The sequence below is a fragment of the Coenobita brevimanus genome, chromosome 103 (genome assembly GCF_032717465.1).
Source record: "Coenobita brevimanus isolate Jiangsu-jjx chromosome 103, ASM3271746v2, whole genome shotgun sequence".
Lineage (NCBI taxonomy): Eukaryota > Metazoa > Arthropoda > Malacostraca > Decapoda > Coenobitidae > Coenobita > Coenobita brevimanus.
The window spans coordinates 36293953-36318972 of record NC_137056.1 but is presented as its reverse complement, the minus strand read 5'-3'; the positions used below and the strand labels follow the sequence as shown (position 1 = coordinate 36318972).

At 43.9% G+C, this 25020-nt stretch overlaps 1 protein-coding gene across 1 annotated transcript in view; it reads right to left on the bottom strand.

Annotated features, from left to right (window-relative positions):
- Positions 1-23100, bottom strand: part of nab (NGFI-A-binding protein homolog) — a 510861-nt gene extending 487761 nt beyond the window's left edge. Inside the window, exon 1 of the mRNA XM_080284842.1 lies at positions 23033-23100. The gene's annotated coding sequence lies outside the window, so the exon portion shown is untranslated. The remainder of the gene's footprint in view (positions 1-23032) is intronic.
- Positions 23101-25020: the final 1920 nt, after the last annotated feature.

The following is a 25020-nucleotide window of genomic DNA, read 5'->3' as shown; positions in this document are numbered from 1 at the left end:
TTCTGCCTCTACCCCAACGCCCCTCCTTATACTGCAGGTGTGGCGGTAGGTGGCAGGGGCGTGGTGTGGTGTGCTGTGCGAGAGAGAGAGGTAGGACTGTAGTGTAGTTAGTGTGTAGTGTGGTGTGGTTTAGTGAACTGTATTGTAGTGTAGTGTGACGCAGTGTAGAGTGGTGAGGTATGGTATGGCATGGGGTGTGGTGTGCTATGGTGTAGTGTGGTGTTACCGTATGTGCAGTGGTGTGACGTAATGTAAGGAAATGAGATGTGACTCAGCGAAGCACACTACCACTCTTCAATGCCTACACACTCCAGAGTACAAAGCGAACAACAGAACACAGACAGCGGGTGTATACCGGTCCAGTTCCTCAACTTAACATTCGTGGCTCAGCAGCAATGGTACGGCACCGATAAAGTAATTATGGGCAATCTGATGCTGATCCTCGCCTGTAGTACCGGTGTATCCAATATATTTTTCCACTGACATGTATATATTATTACCTCCGCCAGCGATGACGGGCGGAGGATATGCATTAAACTGTGTTTGTTTGTCATTCTGTGTAGGCTACAAGATGTCTTTTTTTTAAATGCAATAGGATTTCAATGAAATATGGTGGATAGGCGAGCAGTGGATCAAGGGAGAATTGACTAGATTTTGATCTGAATCCGGAGCCAGATGCAGGAATAAATTATACAACTGATTGGTGTTGGCGGAGGTATGCGTTCTCTGAAACTGTGCAACAGGGCTGACTAGGACCGTAGAATTAACTGACTATGTGAGACCGTAAAGATGGTCGTCTGTTGGGAAAGAGGAATTACAGCAGTAAAACATAAATTTTATTGGAGCCGACGGTGGTACCGGTGTGCGCTCTCTGATTGCTTCCTAGTTACCTGCTGAAACGTGGTGAAAATATCAATCCACGGAGCTATACCAAGAGACTCGTACCAGGTGCAGGCCAAGGGTGTGGTGTTGGAGTCGTTTGCCGGTAAGTACAATGAGTCATATACATGCAAATATACGCATCGCCACCGTGTTATTTACTGCACTAATATATCTACACGCATACTACATCTCCAGCGGGCAAGCACCATTTTTCAACTGTGATTTATTAACAAGATCTAGTGTGGCAGAGGGTTGTGGATGAGTAGCCTACAGGTGTAAGGTGAGGCGAGTGGTGGTGGTGGTGACTGCGGAGGTGTTTTAATGGTGGCTGTGGTGGTGATCAGTGAGAGATCTGATTCTTTTACTGAAGCATGAAAGTGATAGGAAAGTGTAGCAATGAACTGTACTGGGATGATGTGTGAGGTGGGTGGTGAGGGGGCTGTCAGTGGGAGTGAAGTCAGGTGATGTGATATGAAGGAATGGAGGCGAGGGATGGGTTGGTGGGGTGCGAGGTCACTGACTGTCAAGTGAGGCATGATGTAAGCTGCGAGTGTACCGTAAGTGTGAGTAGGGTGATTGTAGGGTAGTGGGTGAATAAGGACATTGGTAGTGACGTGTGGGATTAGTAAGGCCCTGGATGTGAGTGGTTGGGTGGGGATGGGATCAGTGAGTGGGAGGTGGGTAGATGGGGATGGGGGACAGAGTGGTGAAGTGAAGCAAGGGGTGATGTGAGGAGTTGGGAAGGGAGGGGAGTGGACAGTGAGTGTGATGTGTAAGATATAAAGTGTGGTGAGGTGTGATGAGTGACGGAGTGGAGTGAAGGGTGAGTGTGTGATCTAATACATTCAGTGGGCCGAGTAAGGGGCGTGAGGGGCAGCCTGGCATAAGAGGGGAAGGGGGTGGGGGGAAGGGGGAAAGGGGGGACAACCTAGGAGCACCTCCCAGGCGAAATCAATGCTTGGGTGACGCTCCCTCCTTCCTTCCCCTCCCCTTACCTCTACTTCCCTCCCCTCTTCCCCTCCTTCTGCGCTGTTCCCTCTCTTTCCCCCTCTTCCCCTTCCTTCTCCTCTTCCGAGATCTTGTTCCCTTCCTTTCCATCTTCTTCCCACCTTCTAAGATCCTGTTCCCTCCTATTCCCCCCTTTCCCCTCCCCTTCCATTTTTTTCCACCCATTTCTGCAACAATACCCCCTCCTTCCCTCCTTTCCCCTCTCCTCCCCTCCCTTCCTCCCAGTACTGTCATCTGTGATCTACGGCATCTGCACACACACACACACACACACACACACACACACACACACACACCAGCTTATAACAGGTACACACTCCTAAGTACCGATACTGATGTCAATGTGGGCTCGCTTCCTTAAACCATTCACCTCGATGACTTTTCTTCTTTCTTCTTCTTCCAGGCAAACGCTACACGATTACAGAATATATTTTACGAGAGAGACCCTGCCAGAAACAGGTTAAGAGTAGGAAGCCTGACGTTGTGTGTGTGTGTGTGTGTGTGTGTGTGTGTGTGTGTGTGTGTGTGTGTGTGTACGGCCAGATGAATGACCCAAGACATCTGAGACAGTCCAACAGGATCTCATAAGACGTTGCCTCCACCTTGAGGTCTTGGGGTCTCTCTTCTGCTCCTAGAGCCTCCCTCCACGTTCTCTCTCCTTTCCTTCCTCCCTCCCTGCCTTCTCAATTTCTCTCCCTCTCTAACGCCTAGATCCTCGCTCCCTGTCCCTCACTCCCCTCCCCTTTCTCCGTTCCTACCTCACTTCTTTCCTCCATCCCTCCTCTCTTCTCTATCATGTTTTCTACCTCCCATCCTTCCCCTCTGTCCTTCTCTCCTCCCTTTCTCGCTTCCCCATACTTTCTCCTCTCCTCCCTCCTTACCTTCTCTTTTCTCTCTCCTCTACTTTCCTTCCTCCACTCCTCTCAACTTATTTCTTCCTCCCCACGCCCTTCTCCCTTTCGCTCCTTCTCTCCCCCTTCTACTTTCCTCTCCCTTCTCCCTCCTCATCTCTACTATCCTCTCTTCTAATCTTTCACTTTTCCCTCATACACATAGCCCCGCCTCTCTCTCTCTCTCTCTCTCTCTCTCTCTCTCTCTCTCTCTCCCTCTCTCTCCTCATTTTCCCTCTTTCACATACTTCCCTACTCTCGTTCCCTCTTTTATTCCCTTCTCTTTCCCGTCCCCCTCCCCCTTCTCTCTCTCTCTCTCTCTCTCAGCTGTCTCTGTCTCAAAGGAAAAATGATATCCAGGTCCCTCACTATGGAAAAAAATGAAAAAAGAGAAGAAAAAGAAAAGATGCAATATAGATCCATATGAGAAGGCAATACGATAGACAAAAAAGAATAAAAATGGGACAAGAAAAATATGAAAAAAGACGCACACGGAAACCTCTCTATTTACACACACACACACACACACACACACACACACACACACACACACACACACACACACACACACACACACACACACACATACACGTTACTATACATAAAATTAAACAAAACCAATGCAACGTGAATCCAAAAATAATTATAAATATTAAAAGAATCGGGACTACGAGCAACAACATGGATATTAATTGTAGCTAATAAATAATTAAATAAAAAATAAATAAATAAGTTCCGCCGCTTAAAAAAATTACCTGTTTCATGGGATCACCTGAGCACAGACCAGGTAACCCTTATGTGTTGTTTGCGTTTTAGATAATAGTTTTCTTTATTCACGCTACCTCCAGACGATTTAATACACCCTAGGACGGATTTCTGAAACTAGAGGGGGGAGGGGGGTTAGATACAGCCTCCATTAACCCCTTGGGTACGAGAAGCTTTTACTGGGTTGAAAGAAATCGTCTTGGGTCTGCGATAGCTTCTAAAAATCCATCATCGAGGTGAAAGGGAACGAGATATGTCAACGCCACTGTACTATATTTATTGCTGTACTGTATTCTGTTGTATTATATTCTGCTGTAGTACTGTATTGCTTTTTATTGTATTATTCTTCTGTATGTTATTACGTTGGTGTATTATAATGTACTGTATTTCTGTATTCCAAGCAAAACACCAGAAGAAAACAGTGTGTATGGGACAACGTGTGTGAAGTTATTTAACACATTAATATTTCTACTCGTGGGTAAATATTTGAAGGTCTGGCAGTGTAGTATTCTCCTCGGCTATGGAAGCTCCCTAACACCTTTTCCTAGGCAACTTATTATGCTTATCACACCTTACCGTCCACCTCAGCGTTGCACAAATTACCGTAACATCGCCATACTCTGCACAGATAACGTACAGAAGGATAATAACCAGCCATACCTAAAAATAAGTCGCTAAGAAGGAGGTGCTAGGGAGGCAAGTCGGGGTGATGGCCTTGCATAATTTCCACCCCCAAAGACGCGATGGAACCTTTTCAAATAATGAAATAATCCACGAAGGAAAGTACGCTGGTCATCTACTTATCTACTGAATGATAGTATTTTAGCCTAGCCGCGGGACCCTACACCTCTATGGCGGTATTGTGGGGATTGGCTGTTACCGTCAACTTAAAAAAAAAGAAAGAAAGAAAGGGAAAAAAGAAAAAAACTCCCCATCCCGTATGTGTGGATCTTGCAACACTCATTCTCATCACAACAACAGCCGCTAGCGAATGGATAGACTCCGAAGAGGGGAAAGATTCTCTCTCTCTCTCTCTCTCTCTCTCTCTCTCTCTCTCTCTCTCTCTCTCTCTCTCTATCTCTATCTCTCTCTCTCTGTAACGAAAGCGTGTACATTTCAACATCACAGAGAGACAGCTCATTCCGTCATCGGCTCTTTGGTACCTTCAGTTCGGTAACGTATTTCTACAGTTCAATCTTACAATTACCTGACGATTTTAATTAACCTAGGACGCACCAGTGGCAGTGAAGGGGTTAATGAAGGCCTTACCTAACCCTTCCAGTTCGAAAACTCAGGCTAAAGCTGAATGAAATCGTCTGAAGATAGGAATGAAAAAAAAAAAAAACATCAGGGTTACACAGGCTTCGAATTACCTTACTGCCCTTCAGGCCTAGTTTGTTTAATCCCTGTTACTTCCGGACGATTTTATTCAGCCCGGGATTGATTTCGGGACGGGAGGGTTTAAATAGAGCCTTAAAATAAATCCCTCAGAGTACAAGAGGCCTTTCCTGAGATGAGTAAAATCGTCTGGTGTCCGCAAAAAGGAAGTAAGTAGAAGGTTGTCAGGAATCAAGGAGTTAACGCGAGAAGCAACACAACGTCCTTGAACTGATGCGGTTTAGATGTCGTCCCCGATGACCGCTAGCAGATGACAGTGTGTTCTCTGGCACAACGACACATCATCCCACGCCACCCCGCCCGCAAACCACCCCTCACCCCACTCCACCCCGCCCCGCCACACATCAAACCACGCCGATCTACCGCAAATCACCCATCAACCCATCCCACACCGTGTACTCTCATCCCACGTAATGCCAAATCACGTCTCACTCACGCAAAGTACCCCTGACCCCAAACCACACCATGCCAATCCACCTCACATCACATCAAACCACTCCGCTATCTCGCAAATCACCCCTCGCCCCTCACAATACAACCTCACCCCATCCCACATCACACCATCCTCCCGCAAACCTCATCTCATCTCACACCACACCACCTCAACTCATCCCCTACCACACCAAACCAGGCCCTCTACCGCAAAACCACCCTGGCACCCCAAACCACACCACGCTATGCAACGACAATGCCGCCTTTCGGCCCGCCCTCCCACAAATCACCCCTCTCCCCCATCACGTAACTCCACGCCGCCCCACCACACCACACTATGCCCAGCCACGTTCCAGCCCGCTCCCCCGCAAATCACCCCTCACCCCCACCGCCTCACAACACACCGCACATACCCTTCCGCAAATCACTCATCACCCCACACCGCTGCCCTCCCGCAAATCACCCCTCACCCCACCCCCACACCACACCACACCGCGCCGCCCTTCCGCAAATCACCCCTCACCCCACCGCCACACCACCAACCCACCCTCATCACAGCCACACACACCCTTCCCCACACTTAATGTCTTGTTGCGCAATCATAACACAGCGACCGGCAAGGGTAAGGCAAACACACAAATTCTGACGATAATGTTTAACCCGTAACTCCTTCAATGCGGTGAATCATTTCCTGGTTTATTCTTGCTACCAGACGATTTACTGGACTTTGGAAGGGGTTAATAAAGAATACATCTAACCCCTCCAATGCGAAAAAGCCTCCCAAGCTGTAAAAAATCGTCTGGAATTAGGAAGAAGGCAATGTAAATGACGCCACCGTACTGAAGGGGCTGCATCTCGACTGACAACCTATCTAGTTTATCCCGGATGACGAAAGACGATTTTACTCATCGCTGGGTCACCTTCCGCGGCCTAATTAAGAACACCTGTAGGGATAGGAGGCGGCCTTCGTACTCTTCAAGCCGCGAACTACTGACGCCAGATCCATTTTGTTCCTGAGTAAACTTCGCTACTGACTTCATAAAAAGCGAGTCTGGCTTAGGATTAGCGGTGCCACTGTTAACGATAGCGATACGAATACCACGATCCACGACACATCACCTGGTCCTTCACTCCTCCAGCCCAGCATGACACAAACATTCAGTATACTCCTTTCGCCTGTACTGCAAGTCGCCAAGATGAGAGAAACGCGAGCTTGTCTTGTTTTTCTTCTTGGAGAACACCCTGAAGGAGTCCTCAAAGCATACAGCACCACTTTTGCAGGGTACAGTCATGGTCCCTCCTCATCCCGACCACAATTCCAGCTCATCCCACAGACATCTTTGTCCTTAGACTTAGTTCTTTACCTTCTGCTCCAAACACCTTCAGTCTTAGAGGACATTTTGACAGAAACCATTACCGCTCTCAGACCACTACTCCTACCACACCCACATCTACAGGTTACAGTTCCCGCCCACTTACATTCCAGCCCATCCCACCCACTCCTCTGTTCACCACGCCCATTTCTTTACTCCCCTCTCCCCACTAACAGGTGCGACGTAGGGCAAGACGTCTACGAGTGCGTTGTTCTCCCATCACCTGACTTCCTTATTTACATTTCACCGCTGTCGAAGTGGTGGCGAAGTTCTTTTATTTGTTCCCCCTTTTTTTACGACAGGCTTCCAGTATGATAATTATAAGAGTCCATTTTACCGGATCACCAAGACAGCTGTATCGTAACCTCAAGATTCATCCGACGGTGGGAAAATAAAATAATAATAAAAATACATAATAATAATACATGATAACAAGGTGGTTAGTGTCTCTATATCCTCTTTCCCAAACCACTCAGCTCACATGAATATAACTGTGTAGCGATGAATAGAGGAAAATAAATGAGGTCTTTGTACTTGGGGATTTGATAAGACTGCATCCAACACCACCGCTACGAGAGACCATCCCTTCACCGAATTAACTCATCCGAAGGTAGTAAATATCAATGAGACGTAATGGTACTGAAGGGGTTGGTGCCTTTTTCAGTCCTCCTCCTCTCCTCCCTCCCTCCCTCCCTCCTCCTCCTCTCCTCCCTCCCTCCTCCTCCTCTCCTCCCTCCAGAAACCGGCGCGTCACGTGATCTATGACGACAGCCGAACTAAAACACAACACAGTCACTTCAGCCCAAGGACGAAGCTTCTTTTTTCGCTAATGTCACACTGTTTTCTTCACTTCCGCACACACACACACACACACACACACACACACACACACACACACACGCACATTATAATTCTGTTTCACGCATATTAACCACCTTCCTACGATGATCCTCTCCTCCTCTTCCTCTTCCTCTTTAATCTTCATCATTTTCTCTTACAATTTTTTATACTGCACTCCTTAACCCTTTCACTACTAGAATACTCTTTTAAGCTTAACAAAATCTACCGTACTTGTAATAAATATTGAAATACTCGGCATGAAGTTCTTATTCCCGTCGCTATCAAACGCCCTTCCACACGTAAGTAAAATCATTTGATGGAAGGAATAATAATAATAATAATAATAATAATAATAAAGCAATAAGGGGGCTAATGGACACCTATTTATTATGAGATCCAAAATATTATTATTATTATTACTATTATTATCATTATCATCATCATTATTATTTTCACTGCAGCCACTTTCTGTCAGGACCTCATGCAGGATATACATGATAATATACTCGGCATTATATTCCATTGTATTTCTTCAACGCTATACTCGCATTCAGTAAAAAGCGAGATATTTTAGACTCGTTTAGACAGGAAGAGCTTGAAAGAGGCCAAAGAAATCATTACTGTAAATTGTGCTCTTCTCAATATATATCTCAGTAGTCCCCCAACGCCCACCCCTCATGTCACCACTTGGGCGCCAATATACACGCTCGGCTCAGGCTGCCGGTGTGGGCTGGGAGTGGGCAAAGAATTAATGATGCACGATAGATATTGATAACACTGAGGTCTGTTTGCTCGTCGGTTAAGAAGGCTCCCTAACACCTTCTCCTCACTGATTTATTTTGTGTATTACACCATGTGCGTTACATAAATGCTTCCAACCTCACCACAGTCTGCATAAAAAAAAAAAAAAACGCACAAAAAGTTATTAACCAGCCATATCCAAAAACAAACCGCTAAGGGCGAGGTGTTAGGGAGCTTCCTTAACCGAAGTAAGAAATTTACGCGGCTGGCTGAGTGAACCGTCCATACTGAAGACAGAGTAGCGCATGGAAGGGGAGTCTGACCTAGGACCGGTGTAATGAGACTAACTTTTTCTTTTTCTTTTTCTGGGGGGGGGGGGGCCGATGGGTCTGTGGAAAATCCGGGTCACTATGGAGGAAATTCCCAAACTGTTTTTCTGCACTTGCGGGAACCAATTTCGCTTTTTTTTTTTTTTCTTCGTTTTTTTTTCGATCACTCCTTCACCCTTTCTTTAAAATACTTGTACCTCTTAAAGAAGGCCTTACGGTTTTCTCTAAGGTTTTTGGTAATATTTTTTTTTTCCGCCCCTTCTTGGTGCTTTCCCCCCCCTCTCCTTTTTTTTTTTTTTTTTTGGGGGGGGAGCTATAGGTGAGATCTGAGTGGAGTTAAAGTCTATGCAAAATGAGATTGGGCACCCCTTCCTATGAACTAAATAACATCATCCACCCCGTCTCCTTCTGCTCCTACTCCTTCTCCTCATCCCCCCCCTCTCTTTCTCTCTCTCTCTCTCTCTCTCTCTCTCACACACACACACACACACACACACACACACACACACACACACCTACCTACCTGATCACGATTATATTATTTTTTACACTGATAAAGACATGTAGCAACGGCAACAACGTATCAATACTATTAACGTTAGTAATATAATAAGCAATAAAGCACTACATGACGACACCACCGAAAATATCACACACACACACACACACACACACACACACACACACACACACACACACCAATCACTCCGCCACTCATTATAAAGTCATTAACCCCCACTACTGAAGCAAGAAGGGTGGGGGTTGGGGGGGAACGGGTAGTTAGTGGGGGAGCAAGAAGGGGGGGGTACTGAGGGGAAAGGGGAGGGGAGAGGGGCGGAGGAGGTGGGGGTAGGTGGAGCACATGTTAACATACAGAAATACACTCACTTACATAGAGGAAGTACACATAAGCCGGTGCCCATGTACACATACAAAGATACACTAAAATACACAGAGAATACACTACTCGGTACACATGTTAATATACGGAAATACATAGTTACACAGAATACTACAAAAAAAAGTTAATTGCTTAGCTACGTCGACACACCGCTATGCAGAGGGAGCAAGATGAGGCACACATGATGGCAAGGCATATGTAAAACCAGCACATATTTCCACATAAGCAACACGTACCATAAACAACATACACCAAGATACCACCATAAACAACATACACTAACATACCACCATAAACAACATACACTAACATACCACCATACACAACATACTGTACACTAACATACCACCATAAACAATATACACTAACATACTACCATAAACAACATACACTAACATACCACCATAAACAACATACACTAACATACCACCATAAACAATATACACTAACATACTACCATAAACAACATACACTAACATACCACCATAAACAACATACACTAACATACCACCATAAACAACATACACTAACATACCACCATAAACAACATACACTAACATACCACCATAAACAACATACACTAACATACCACCATAAACAACATACACTAACATACCACCATACACAACATACACTAACATACCACCATAAACAATATACACTAACATACCACCATAAACAATATACACTAACATGCCACCATAAACAACATACACTAACATACCACCATACACAACATACACTAACATGCCACCATAAACAACATACACTAACATACACACTTAGGAATACACACAGAAGGGAAGACTACATCGAAATAGCAGTATGTGTAAGGACGATGGGCATAAATGTCGATCCACCTATTAGTACGAACACTTATGATACTTTAACGGTATTATGAGAAATTTTGTTGGTTTTCGAGGATCCCAGCGCTGATTTTCGGAAGTAACTGCTCACCGTCACGTCATTTTTGGTCGAGTGGTGGAGCGCTATTTCTGTCCGCGACCGTGCATAATGAGACAGAGATACGCTGAATGGTAATAGTAGTAGTAGTATAAGTTGTAGCGGTGGTGATAGTAGTAGTAGTAGTAGAATTAGCAGTAGTAGTAGTAGTAGTAGTAGCAGTAGTAGCCGCCTTTCTTCTGCAGTCCAACACCCTCCTGTCGTGGATTACTGAGGGGGACTAAGGGACGTCTGTATAGCCAGGCAGCTCCACCGCCCGATCACACTGGTGCCACCACTTGAAGGGGTCTCTCTCCAGCACCAGATAGTGTTGAAAGCCTAAGCAGCCTAGACAGATACAAGGGATTAATGAAGAGGCGGACACGACGGGGAAGCACACATATAAGACCCACAGACGCACACAAATCAAAAACAGACAAAGGGGTGCCAAGCGTGGCGGCGATAAAATAAAACGAAAAATCCAAGTTAGAAAAAAAAAACATTACTCGTTCTGACAAATTCGCGCTATTTACAGGCACACGCGGGCCGGGGAAGAACAGAACATTTTTAAAAAGCCATAATTCAGTGAAATGAGAAGCGGCGCGTATGTGAGGTGAGAGAATTAATGAGGCATATGACGGTGACAGGTGCATGACAGGTCAGGTAATCACTAATTACTGGGACAATTTTATCACGGGACAGGTAGGTGGCAATGAAGAGCTTTTTATCACAGGTCAAGTAACAACGAGTATCTTTTTTTTATTACATGCCAGGTAGAAATTATTATCTTTTTATAACAGACCAGGCAAGAATTAGTAACTTTTTTTTCACAGGTTAGGTAGAAATGAGTATCTTTTTTATCACAGTTTAGGTAAACAAAAACGAGAATCTTTTAATCAAAGGGCAGGTGAAAATTAGGAGCTTTTTATCATATGACAGGTAACAATAATATCTTTTTATTACAGGAGGTAAGTGATGATCTTTTTGTTTTTGGACAGGTAACAATTAGTACCTTTTTATTTTAATCATGGGACAGGTAAAAGTGTCTTTTTTATCATATGACAGGTAACAATGAGTATCTTTTTCACACGACAGGTAACACTGTGTATCATCTTTCACACGACAGGTAACACTGAGTATCTTTTTTCATATGGCAGGTAACACCATGTATCTTTTTTTCATATGGCAGGTAACGCTATCTTTTCATTATAGAACAGGTAACACTGAGTACCTTTTCATTACGGGACAGGTAACACTAATTATCACAGGAGGGGTAGAGGGAAGCACCTCTTGGGGGGGAGGCTGTGGCTCAATCGGTAGAGAGGTGGCCTGCAGTCCTAATGGACCCGGTTCAAATCCCCGCTGGGACAGGGAACAGTTTATGGATTTGAGTTTCATTACATCAGGCTTTACTGATCTACCAGAAGCCCCGCCGACATGTCGTAAAAATACCCCCGGTAATACCAATACACCAGTCCTGTATGAGACTGCCCTATCATGTATTCAATATGGACGGTGGGTGTTAGCGCCGAAGTGGTGACATGTAGAGGTGTAGGGTATGTAGGAGGACTGCTGGGCTTTGATAGCAGGCTGTGAAGCCTATGCCCAGAGTCGGACACTTAAAAAAAAAAAAATACACCGGAAGCGAGGCCCAGGTAAGGAGACACACCTGTTTGTTTGTTTATGCCTCACTCTTTTAACCCCTTCAACCCGAGGACGCTACTACCATAACGCTACCTCCAGATGATTTTAACTCCACTTCCTAATGATTTCTGGCCGTGAAGGGGTTAATGGCGGCTGCATCTAACCCCTCCGGGTCTCCTAAGCTACAAAAAAAAAACCGTCTGAAGTTAGCTAGTATAAAATATGAAAAAAATTGGGTGTTTCAAATTACCGTCGGACAGGCGTTAACCGGAAAACAGGCTATTTACTTGTCACCATCCACCCAGCCATCCACCCAGCCACCCGTCCGCCCATCCATTCATCCGTCCTACAATCCATTCATCCATCCATCCGTCCACCCACCCATTCATCCATCCATCCGTCCACCCATCCATTCATCCATCCATCCGTCCACCCATCCATTCATCCATCCATCCATCCGTCCACCCATCCATTCATCCATCCATCCATCCGTCCGTCCATTCATCCATCTATTCACCCATCCAATTCCTTTATTCCTACTACTAGTATAACAAAAAATAAAATCGCTCGTTACGATAAAACAAGCTTACGATAAGGTAAGAGAGAGAGAGAGAGAGAGAGAGAGAGAGGGGGGGGGAGTGCAGATCCTTTATGCCCTTGTTCCTCCTATAGAAAGAAATCCTGGTTACAAGAGAGAGAAAATTATCGTAAGTTCATGTTTTTATTTCATTTTATTTTTTTAATGCAGGAAGGAGGAGGATAAAGTGCCGATTCTCCCAATGCTTCTAGTTCATCCTGTAGAAATAAATGTCAAGATGGGAAATCGATCGTAAATGAGAGAGAGAGAGAGAGAGAGAGAGATGATTCAACCCATTTATTACGGTCCTACACTGTGGTTTTAGGCCTATCGCAACACCTCTTCCTTGGCGACTTATCCTGCACATTACCACACCTGTATATCCTCTTCTCTCTCTCTCTCTCTCTCTCTCTCTCTCTCTCTCTCTCCCTCTCTCTCCATGCAAACGACACAAATTACACACAAGAGCATGTCATGGCGTAACAAGCAAACTAAATCGCTGATGAAAAGGAGCAACGTAGTCTCCTGTCCCTCTAACATCGAACCATATTAGGGAATGTCAGGGCGTGATATGCTAAAATAAATCGCTCAGGAGGAAGTGTCACGAAATATCTACGGTATGCCGCCTTCAATACGTCCCTGCACTGATATTTCTTTTTTATGGCGAGAAAATTCACTCTGCCACTGAAGGCTTCGTGATACCGCTTCCTTGGCGATTTATTTCATTTATTTTGCACAGTAGACCTTAACACTGTCTTGCGTGTGATTTAAGCCGTTATAATACCAACATACTTTGCATCAACAACATACAAGAAAATACTGGGATGTAATACGCGGAATAAATCGCTTAGGAAGATGTGTCACGGGATCTTCAAAGTCCCATGGAAATACGAGTCACTATCCAAACACGGGATCTTGACACAAGGTTTCCGGTGCCCCAGTCTATCCGTGCCTTGAGGTGAAATAGGGACGTGGATCGCCAAGTGACGGTTCTGGGGAAGTCTGGCGGTTTCCTTGCCAGTCACACACACTCATATTGTACAGTCACGCTAAGAAATAATGTAAAAAAAAAAATCATAAAAAAATCAGTCGACTCCGTGACCTCACTTCCTCGCGCGATTGCACAGTCACTCTAAAGAACGAACTGTTAGACGTAAAGAACCCGAAGCTCTTTGCTGTGTCTCCCTCCAGCCTGTTTTACCAAGAAGCACCTGAGATGGGGTTTAGAGTCTCCGGAGTCGATACGGAACCTCTTAAACCCAGTTCTTGAAAGACGACGAACCCGGGATTTCTCCAAGAACGATCATTAACGGAAGAAAAGCTGAAGAAGTTAGAAAGAAGAGGGGTGACTGAGGTGATGGTTGGGGAAGTGCGGTTGGTGGTGTTGTGGTAGTGATGGACCCGTTTCTTGCTGGGTTAGGGAGGTTTCAAGCACCTTATCGACAGCGACTTACTCTATTTCCTACACCGTATGTTTTGTCTGTAGCTGTGATCTTCCTTATATACACACAGATGGCATAAATAACGGGTTACAGGAATATATGCTATGAATTACCTTCCTCATATCAACACGGATTACAAAAAATGAAATATAAAAATACATCACAGTGCCGGATACATAAATTTGGCGTCAAGGAAGAGGTGTTACAAATGCGTGTCGATCAAGTGACGGGCCGGGGATGTAAAGAAACTACACTCCTTTTACCCTAACTTGGCCCAGATTTTTTTCTTGCTACAGTTTATTTCACGCAGGTCAGAGGTAGAAAAAGGCAATGTTATGGCTCTACATCCTTCCCACAGCTCTGACTAGCATCATTTTCTGGTGCTAATCTACTGCTACAACTCAGCAATGACGATGGAGAGATGACAAATTTAGGACAAGTTAGAATAAAAAAGGTATAGCTGACTGACGGGGGAAACTATGCGATTCTCTTCCCTAACCTGACGATGGGGAAAACGAAGGAGCATTCTAGCATCCACTGCCAATTTAGTCATTTATACGGGATCATATTAGCGGTGACTGGGGATGATATCTAATGCACGTAACCAATACCATGTGCACAGAAAAAGGAAAGAAAAATAGAAGGTAAACAGAATACATGAAAAGTGCGGAAGACAGAGAAGAACCTTGGGGAACGCCAGTATAAACATCTTGAACATGACAACGTCCATTTTATTGTACTGGCTCTCTTTGGACGATTTTATTCAGCTTTCTAGATATTTTCGTGTCTGAGGGGTTAGATGCAGGCTTCATTAACCCATTCAGTATAGCAGGTCCTTCCAAAGTCGGAGGAAAATCGTCTCAAGGAATAATACCACTGACGTCCTCACTCTGAAGATGCAACTACCATTCTCCACGGGAAAACGGCCGTATCAAGGAACAGCATCAGAAAGCCGTAATGACACCTTATTATCCCATCATCCTTTGCGTTACACCTGAAGGACAAGGTATTTAGGAGCAATTATACACCTTCAGTCTGGAAAGTCTGCCGGCACACCGAAAAAACGCTCATTCTTTCAAGTACAACTGTTGCAAATTTTTGATAAATGGAGGACACCCGTAATCTGGTGGATGGAATTATTTTTCTTTTACTTCACTTGTTTTTCCTTCCTCTGTTCATCTTCTGTAAATAAATAAAAATTTAAAAATCCACTTCAGCGGCAAAATGGTGGAATGTGGATTATAATATTAAAACTGAATTCACAAAGGTGCACGCAAACCCTAATTAATGATGGCCATTCTTACTACACCTGTGAGGACTGCAAATGAACTAATTGCACTGTACTTTACCTGGTGTAGCCTAATTAGCATGCGGGTAGAAAGAAACTTACCGGGTATCTCACTTTCCATCATGTGTCAATAATTATGCCAGAAATTCGTGGTTTGCATTTCTCTTTACGATCGTAGACTTAACCCCTTCACTCCAATCACTTCTTCTTCTCCTTTTCTTCTCCTTCTTCTGTTAGTCCTCTCTCACCACGTGTTTCTATTCAGCGATTTATTCATCCCTACTACTTAACCAATCATGGCTACGTCTAACCCATCCAGTTCGAAAATCGTCTTCTCAGCCCAACAAAATCGTCTGGAGGTGGTAGGATTTATCAGTGTGTATTGTATATGAATGATGCGTTAGTCAATTAGGAAGAACTCGCGCTTTCAAAAACAAGACCAAATTACTGCTACTACTACTATATGTCGACCAAGGTAATGCTACTACTACCTTTATTATTATTATTATTATTATTATTATTATTATTACCGTTATCACAAAAAACGTTTCTGGTCCCATGAGGTAAATAATTCAGGGCAGTGAATAAAGTTTGGCGAAAGGACGCTTGGCATATAAAAGAGCGCTTGAGGGCATAAAAGTTCTGGAGGCCTGAGAAGAACACAAGAACATGTTAGGCTAATCCATGTGCACTTCATCCACCTTTGGAGTGAAATCCAGACCAGAGAAAGTAACCCAACGAGGAAAAGAGTGACGCCAAGACACCTGTAATGCCTTCTTGTAGGGGACAGGTGGGATTAAAAGCAGAACAGGTGTTTTTGTGGTACTTAATTTACATAGGTGAGGTTATAAAGAATATGTGCTTTTAGGTATAGACTGACAGGCATTAGATATAGACAGAAATGTGAGATTATAGAGAATAGACGAAAAAGGAGATTAGAGATTTTTCATGACGCAAGATTTAGGCGAAAGGTGAGACTGCACTCAGAACAGGTGATTTTGCGGCATTAGATTTAGATTAACAGGTGAGATTATACAGAGTACCTGATTATATAACATTAGATTTAGTTAAAAGGTGTAATTATAGAGAATGGTTGGTATTATGATGTTAGATTTAGACGAAGAGTGGAATTATAGAAAATATATAATGGTTTTAAGACATTAGATTTAGAAAGGTGAAATTATAAAGAGAATTGGTACCTTTGCGCCATTAAACTTAGATGAAAGGTGAGATGAAGAGACAGGTGGCTTTACGACTTTTGAATTAGACAAGAAGTTAAAACCTGTACGGGGGAAACTCAGCACTCAACCCTTTCCCTACGATGACCTCCCCTCCATGATAATCAGATTGCCACGGACGATTTCATTCAACTGACGGATAACCTGTCGTACCTAAGGGGTGGGCGAGGGCTCTATCTAACCCTTCCCCCCCCGACACGAATCCCCTGCCCCGAGAAAAATCGTCTGGCCGCGGCGACAACCCTTTCACTCCGATGACGTATGTTTCACTTGCCATTTTCAGACGATTTTTATAATACTAGATTTTTTTAGGAGGTTAGCTAAAGCCTCCATCAACACCTTCATTAATAAAGATCCTTCCGATGCTGAGGAAAATCGTCTGGTGGTGGCAAGTATAGGGCAGAGAGAGAGAGAGGGGGGAGGGGAGGTGTAGGTCTATCGTTACTAAGGTGGAGGATGTTAGGGGTTGTTCAAGCACCTCTTCCTTAGCGATTTATTTTGCATTTTACCCCTCAACATCCTCTCCTTTGTCATTTATATTGCTTCAATGCCCACTTAGTTTCCGATCAATAACATAGGCGGATATTGAAGTGAAATCTGTCCCCCCCCCCAAAAAAAAAAAAAAAAAAAAGTCGCCAAGGAAATGGTGTTACGGAATCTCCCCCCCCACAAAAAAAAAAAAAAAAGTTCAGACTGGAGAGAGTAGCGTCGGACTGAAGGGGTTAAGACTTAGGCCCGTATTCTCGTCGGCTGTGGTCCCTAACACCAGTTCCTAAGCGATTTATTCTGCTTATTACACCTCACCGTCTTCTTCCGTGTCACATACCATACATCCTTCCTATATCGCCATACTCTGCATGAAAAGCGCACAAAAGGATATTAACCGGTCATGGCCAAAAATAAATCGCTATGGAAAAGGTGTTAGGGAGCTTCTTTAACTTATGGAAATACGAGTCTTAGTGCGGGATCCAGGTAGCTGATTGCAGCCTTCCCAGGTGTTTTCACGCCCTCGTGATCTTGGCAAGGTAGAGATAGATAGATAGATAGACACACAGATAGATAGATAGATAGATAGACAGATAAACAGATCGGCGTCAAACAGAGAGGATCGGTGATATATATATATATTTTTTTCTCGCTAGCTGTCATCCTTATATCTATCATAAGCCCTCTTCTCCTACTACGATTTTCCCTGAGAGAGAGAGAGAGAGAGAGAGGCGAATTAGTATTTCTGTGCCCACTAACTACTACTTCACCATCTGTTTCTCACATCTTCTCTACCCTACCCTCCACACGGCCTTATCTCTCAACCACCGCTATCATCCTTATCACCACCTGTGCCTATTATCCATCCTACCTTCCTCCTAATCCTTCTTGTGGCTCTTACTAAACCATCACCATTTTTTCACCGCCTGTGCGTTTCATCTCACCTACTCTCCTACCTATCACCACTACGCTGTGTCTTTCCCTTCACTCTCTGCCTTGCACCTTTTCTACTTTGCAACTACGTGACTATTACTACTATCTATTTCACCATCCGTCCCTTCTATCAACCCTATCCTCTTCCTAAGCCCTCCCCTATGTCTTCACCTTTCATTTTTCAGGTTAAAGTGATGGATATGGGGTTAGATGGAGCATAAGAGAGGATCGGTGTCAAGCTGAGAGGATCCGTGTCATTTATAGAGGATTCGAGTCTATAATTCACCTGATCCTCTCTAACTGCATCGGTCCCTTCGATATGATGATGTCTTGAATTCTGTACCTGCCGACTGATGATCATATTCGGATTAAGGGGATCACACGCTGCTAAGAAGTTTTGAGAGAGAGAGAGAGAGAGAGAGAGAGAGAGAGAATTGAGAAGCTGGGCACACACACACACACACACACACACACACACACACACACACACACACACGTGGTGATACAGACAGGTGGGTGAAACAGGTGGTAACGGGGTGGCGCAAAAAAAATAAAAAAAAGTGACACCTGAGTGAAATGTGGCTATAGGCGAGCGAAAAACCGTGAAAATCGGCCGAAGGTGAGAGAAAGGTGACTACAACCCATGATGACTCGGGTTCGCACTCTTGTCAGGTAAGGAGGCTCCCTAACACCTATTCCTTAGCGATTTATCCTGGTTATTATACGTTACTATACTCTTGTTTCTTGAATCATTCTTACATCGCCACACTCTAGGTAAGTACTGTACAAAGGGATATTAACCAGCCGAACCCAATACTAAATCGCTAAGGAAAAGGGGTTAGGGAGCTTCCTTAGCCGACCAGATTAAGGGGTAGGTGAAACGGGCATGACTAACAAGGGAAAGTGAAACACAGGAAACACCAACACGTGGCTGTGACGAGTGAAACAAGTGGTGATTAGGAGGAAGGTAAATGAAACGTGATGGCCTAGAGGTGAAACGGTGATAGAGTGAAACACGATAATTAGCCCCTTCAGTCCGATTACATACGTTTCATATTCCAGGCATTTTCAGACGATTTTATTCAGCTTTAGAGGGGTTTGATACTGCCTTGATCAACCCCTCAAGAGGTAAAAATCGTTCAGTATAATCGTCTGGTGAAAGTGATATTTAAGTGAAAAAAAATCACTTAGAAGAACAGGTTAAGGGATGCAATTATAAGTAACCAGGTAAATGAGAGAGAGAGAGAGAGAGAGAGAGAGAGAGAGAGAGAGAGAGAGAGAGGGGGGGGGGGCAAAACAGCGATAACCTGACAGATGACACGTGACACGTTTCTGGGGGTGATGAATACATGATAATTCTGGTGTTAAATACGTGATAATTATGGTGATAAATACGTGATCATTATGGTGATAAATACGTGATAATTATGGTGATAAATACGTGATAATTGAGGTGATAAATACGTGATGAATGAGGTGATAAATACGTGATAATTAAGGTGATAAATACGTGATAATTAAGGTGATAAATACGTGACAACTGAGGTGATAAATACGTGACCAATAAGGTGATAAATACGTGATAATTATGGTGTTAAATACGTGATAAGTATGGTGTTAAATACGTGATAATTATGGTGATAAATAGGTGATGAGGTGATAAATACGTGATAATCAGGGTAATAAATACGTGATGAGGTGATAAATAAGTGATAATTAAGGTGATAAATACGAGAAAAGGTGATAAAAATACGTGATAATTCAGGTGATAAATACGTGATACCTGGTGATAAATACGATAATTAAGGTGATAAATACGTGATAATTAAGGTGATAAATACGTGATAATTGAGGTGATAAATACGTGATAATTAAGGTGATAAATACGTGATAATTAAGGTGATAAATACGTGACAATTAAGGTGATAAATACGTGATGATTAAGGTGATAAATACGTGACAAATAAGGTGTTAACTACGTGATAATTAAGGGGAATAAAGGTGAAACACGTGACAGGGCTAATGACATGGTAATAAGGGGGAAAATGAAACACGTGCTAAGTAATGAAGTGAAAAAAATATATATTAATGAAGATACTGAAACAGGCCATACTTGATGGGGCTAATGAAACAGGTGCCCATTAACGAAGTAAGCCTCCATGAAACAGGTGTCAACTGACGAAGCTAATGAAACAGGTGCTCATTAACAAAATACACGAACCAGGTGTTAACTGATTAAGCAATGAAATAGGTGCTCATTAACGAAATAAACGAAACAGGTATTAACTGATGAAGGGAATGAAACAGGCGCTCATTAACGAAATAGGCCTACATGAAACAGGTGTTAATCGATTAAGCAATGAAACAGGTGATCATTAAAGAAATAAACGAGACCGGTGTTAACTGATGAAGGGGATGAAACAGGTGTTCAATAAAGAAGCAAACGAAACAAGTACTCATGAACGGAGGATGAAACAGATGCTTAGTACGGTAATCAAGAAGTGAAACAGGTGGCAATTAATGAAGTTGCCAAACGCATTATCTGACATAATAAAAAACACGTACAAAGGTGAATGATTGAAAAAGCTGCCAATTAATGAAAAAAAGTGAGTGAAACAGGTAAAAATTAACGAACCACAGATTAAATAACGGAAGTGAAAGGACAGGTGTTACTCAGGTGGATCAAGCTGTTCAATAAATAACTCCAAAACGGTATATAAATGAACAAAGGTAAGCAGTGACTAAATAATGAGGCTAATTTTTAACATGCTAGTATTAACAAAGTCTACATTATAACACTAACTACGATTTTTTTATTCTTGCTATCTCCAGACGATTTCCTTCCCCTTCTTAATACTCCAGTAGTGAATAAAATCGTCTGGGAGCAAGAATAAAAGATAGATGGGGTCCTCGGCCTAAAGGGGTTATAGGAAATACTAATTTATTATTAACACTCAAGTATAAACAATATCTGCAACATTAACGTCACAGTGCGATGCTTTATTAATTCTCTCTCTCTCTCTCTCTCTCTCTCTCTCTCTCTCTCTCTCTCTCTCTCATTTAGGAAGAATGCATGTGGACGTGGACGATACTAAATATGGAGTACAGTACATGCTAGCAATGATGCACTCATAAAAAACAAAACAAAAAAAGGAAAAAAACGATACGACATAAGCTACCAGTGCTCTCCTGCATAATACAAACATGCCGTACAGCCTTAAAAAAAAAAAAAAAAAAAAAAACACGACTTACACGACCCAAGAAAGGACTATAAATTAACAACAAAGAAAAAATGTCACAAATACATTATAAGCTAATTTCAAAAGATCATGTAGTTGCATACGAGGAGCAGGTGTACGGAGAAACATACATTTATCCTTTCAGTATGGTTTGGTATTTTTTTTTAATCCAGACGATTAAATTTGTCAGAAACCTTTTGCTTTGAAGCGTCAGATACATCCTTAACTAACCCCTTCAGTCCAACGTCTTCCCGAACAGAATTATCGGGCGACTGAAAGATTACGGTAAACGTCATCGTGTTGAAGAGGAAAAATAAAACTGTCAACAGGTGCTGTGAATGAGGTGGTAATGAGAGGCGAGGACAGGTATCAAAGTCACATACAAAGCACAAGTCACAGAGAAACACACATTAACATAATGAATATATATCCACCCAAATAAAAATACGTGCTAATAAGGAAGAGTAACAGGAGAAAGAAACCAGAGGGCAAATGCAAACACCCGTACCCAAAGGACAAGTATAACAGGGGAGCAGAAAAACATCTATACATTACCATATCCACAAACAAAAGTACGACCAATGCAGAGTAACAAGACAAAGATTAAAAAAAAAAAAAAAAAAATACACGCAGAATACCGGTACCTTGAGATATGATGTTATAGTCACATAAAAACAGCTATACATTTACACAATACTTTCGTCAAAAAAGGAAATGGAGAGTAACAAGGTACAGTAAATAAAGTATAAAAAAAAATGAGGATAAAATGCAATAACACCTTTAAGTTACCTCAAGAAAGACGTCTTAAGCTACATAATGACACTTAAAAGTAACACAGTTCAACAAAAGTACTTCAATGGTTACAGGGGATACTACGGACGAAGAATTAATAAAGAAAAGAAATACGTGAAGACAGCACAGGTATCATAAAATTACGAGAGGAATTGTAGTAATTAACACATCCTCAAAAGCCAAATGAGGAGTAACAAAAACAAAAAATCAGGGAAGACATGCCTGATCACCTGTACGTTAAGAGCAGGTGTCATGACATGTAATGGCATACAATTTACAAAGAATCCCCAGCGATAGACACACTACATCAAACCCCACAAAAAAAACAGGTTGGCGGATAGTGATGAGCTGCAGGAACAAAACACCCCGGTAATCACCACCTCAACACACGCCACCAGAAGAAGAAGGAGAAGGAGAAGAAGGAGACGCCTGACAAAAACAAAAGCCGAATCTTATAACTCGATCCACCACTCGCTCCCTCTAGCCACCACCCGCAATCTAACCCGTCTCAATCCACTATGACGAAAATGAACGAGGCGCAATGAGATCCAGCCAACATCATTTCCCAGCCCAGCCTGTCATTACCCCAGCCAGTCCAAAGAATCAGCATCTTACATCTTCAAACAATTCGCACTAAAGTTAAGCGCCTCGTTTATTCACACAGGTAAAAGATCAGGTTTTAAAAATCGGTTCAAATTCATAGTCCCCCTCCAATGTTTTGATGTAGTCTACGATTTTACTCTAAACTCCCACGAATATTTGGATGCTTCCTGGGACTCTGCCTCAAAATTCAAACACTTCCTTGTAACACTTCCGTAGCAGATCAGTAGTAACCAAAATAAAGACACATGGGTTGAAATTCTACTACTACCAAAGATCATGCCTAACTAACCATCTGCGAGAGGAACGGTGGAGGCGGCGTTCATGCCAGCTCAGCCCAGGCGATGGTGACGTAGCCGCGGCATCTTAACACCTTCTTCACATGGCATTCAGCACGACAGGTCACACAATGGATCACTCGAGCCTCTATTCTCTTCACTGACTGTCACACTTAAAAGTTTTAGCAATATCTTTTATGCTTTAAGTTTTTTTTTTCTTTCTGGTTCCTATATTTATACACAACGTAAATGCTTTGCTACCTGTTGTCTTTTTAACCGTTTGTTATGGTTTCTTACGACTTATACTTGTTCTGCTGTTTCATCGGCAGTTTTTGCACTGTTTATTATAGTTTCACCTGCTATCACTGAATCAAAGGTACACTGTAGTTAACTAGTAGTGTTGTACATCCCTGCCCCGACAGTCTACACTAACGCTAAGCCAGGGTGTGGGTTGGTCTCCCTCCTGTCACACACGTCCATGAGACACTTAGTTTACTCGTATACGTGTTGCTGAGTACGACCTCCTGCTGTGGCGTGCATGGTGCAGTTAGGGCAGGGAAGGGCAGGGCAGGGCAGGTGGGAGTGAGGGTGCTACACCATGGCCCAGCTAGGGTGTCGGTGCCTCCATGCTACCTACACAAGACGGGTCGGGCCGCTAAGGAACACTTGAGGAACTGTGGCTCAGCTACGGCTCAGCGGAGGAACTGCACATCCCGGCGGCGGAACACAGGCCAAGGAACGGACGATGAAAGACTTATTTTCGGTGTGATCGCGTGAAGGAGAGGCAGGGCGACTAGCGAGGTGAGGCAGAACAGCCGTGGGGCCGGGCCGGGCCGAGGCACTGTGCCACCCTCAGTGTCACGCCTGCAGTGTGCGGCGCCCCTGGCTGCGGTTGCGGTTGTAACTGCGGCTGATGCGGTGGCGTGCGGCACACACACACTGGTAGTGGAGGGGATGGTGTCGGTGTGGCAGCCGCGGCCGTGTGCTAGGCCACTCCGCGTCGCGTGGTTGCGGCCGTGGCTGCTGCCTCTCTCATACGCACGGGTGGAGAGCACCTGCGGTCGCCTGCTGCTCGCCCCGCCGACTGACGCTCATGTTGGCTGCGCCGCTCCGCCAGACCCACTGTAAAGACTGACGAAAAAACCCGGCGAGTGGGACGAACCCATAAAAAACCCGCGGACAAAAAACGCGCGCGGACTTGCGTTGCGCAGACGGTGCCGGGGCCGGCGCCGCCCCGCTGCCAGGCGCCGCTGCTGCCGCCGCCGCTCGCACACAAAATTCATTGCACTTTTCGGGAGAGATAAGACCATTCCATTGCAGATAAGGGTAATATATAACACATAACTCTCACAAACAATAAAATATGTAAGAATTACGCGTGGTAGCAGCTGGCGTGCATAACACAGTGGTGGTGGGCCTGGGGGAAGTACTGCTCCTCATAACTCAACAATATACATAGTTATCGATTCAACACCTTGCACCTCCTTACATAATTCACTGTGTCTTTGCCCATCGCACACACACACATACATACACACACACACACACACACACACACACACACACCTAACAAACGCCGCAACAGAAACTTGTGTAAATACAGTGTGAGGCAGAAACTGTCTAATTTCAGTCAGCTCCTGCAAGGCTACAGTCACCCCCCTCCCCCACCCCCTCTGCAACTTCAGAAAAAGATTAGCTATATGGGGACCAGATGGAGGAAGCAGGGAGAGAGTGAGAGAGAGAAGGGAGGGAAGGAGGCGGGGGAAGGGGAAAGGCAGGAGGGAGGGGTGGAGGGAGGTTGAGGCCACATAGAGTACGTGATTACATCCAACATTACATTAACCACTGCCGCGGAACCAATGTAATGGAGAATGGCAGCCGCTACAGTAAATTTCGGTGTTCTCTCCGTACGACAGCTTGCAACAATGCCTCAATAAAAATGCCTCTAACTCCCAATATAACGCAGGGTATTAGGCTACCCATTTATCACTGCATTCACTGC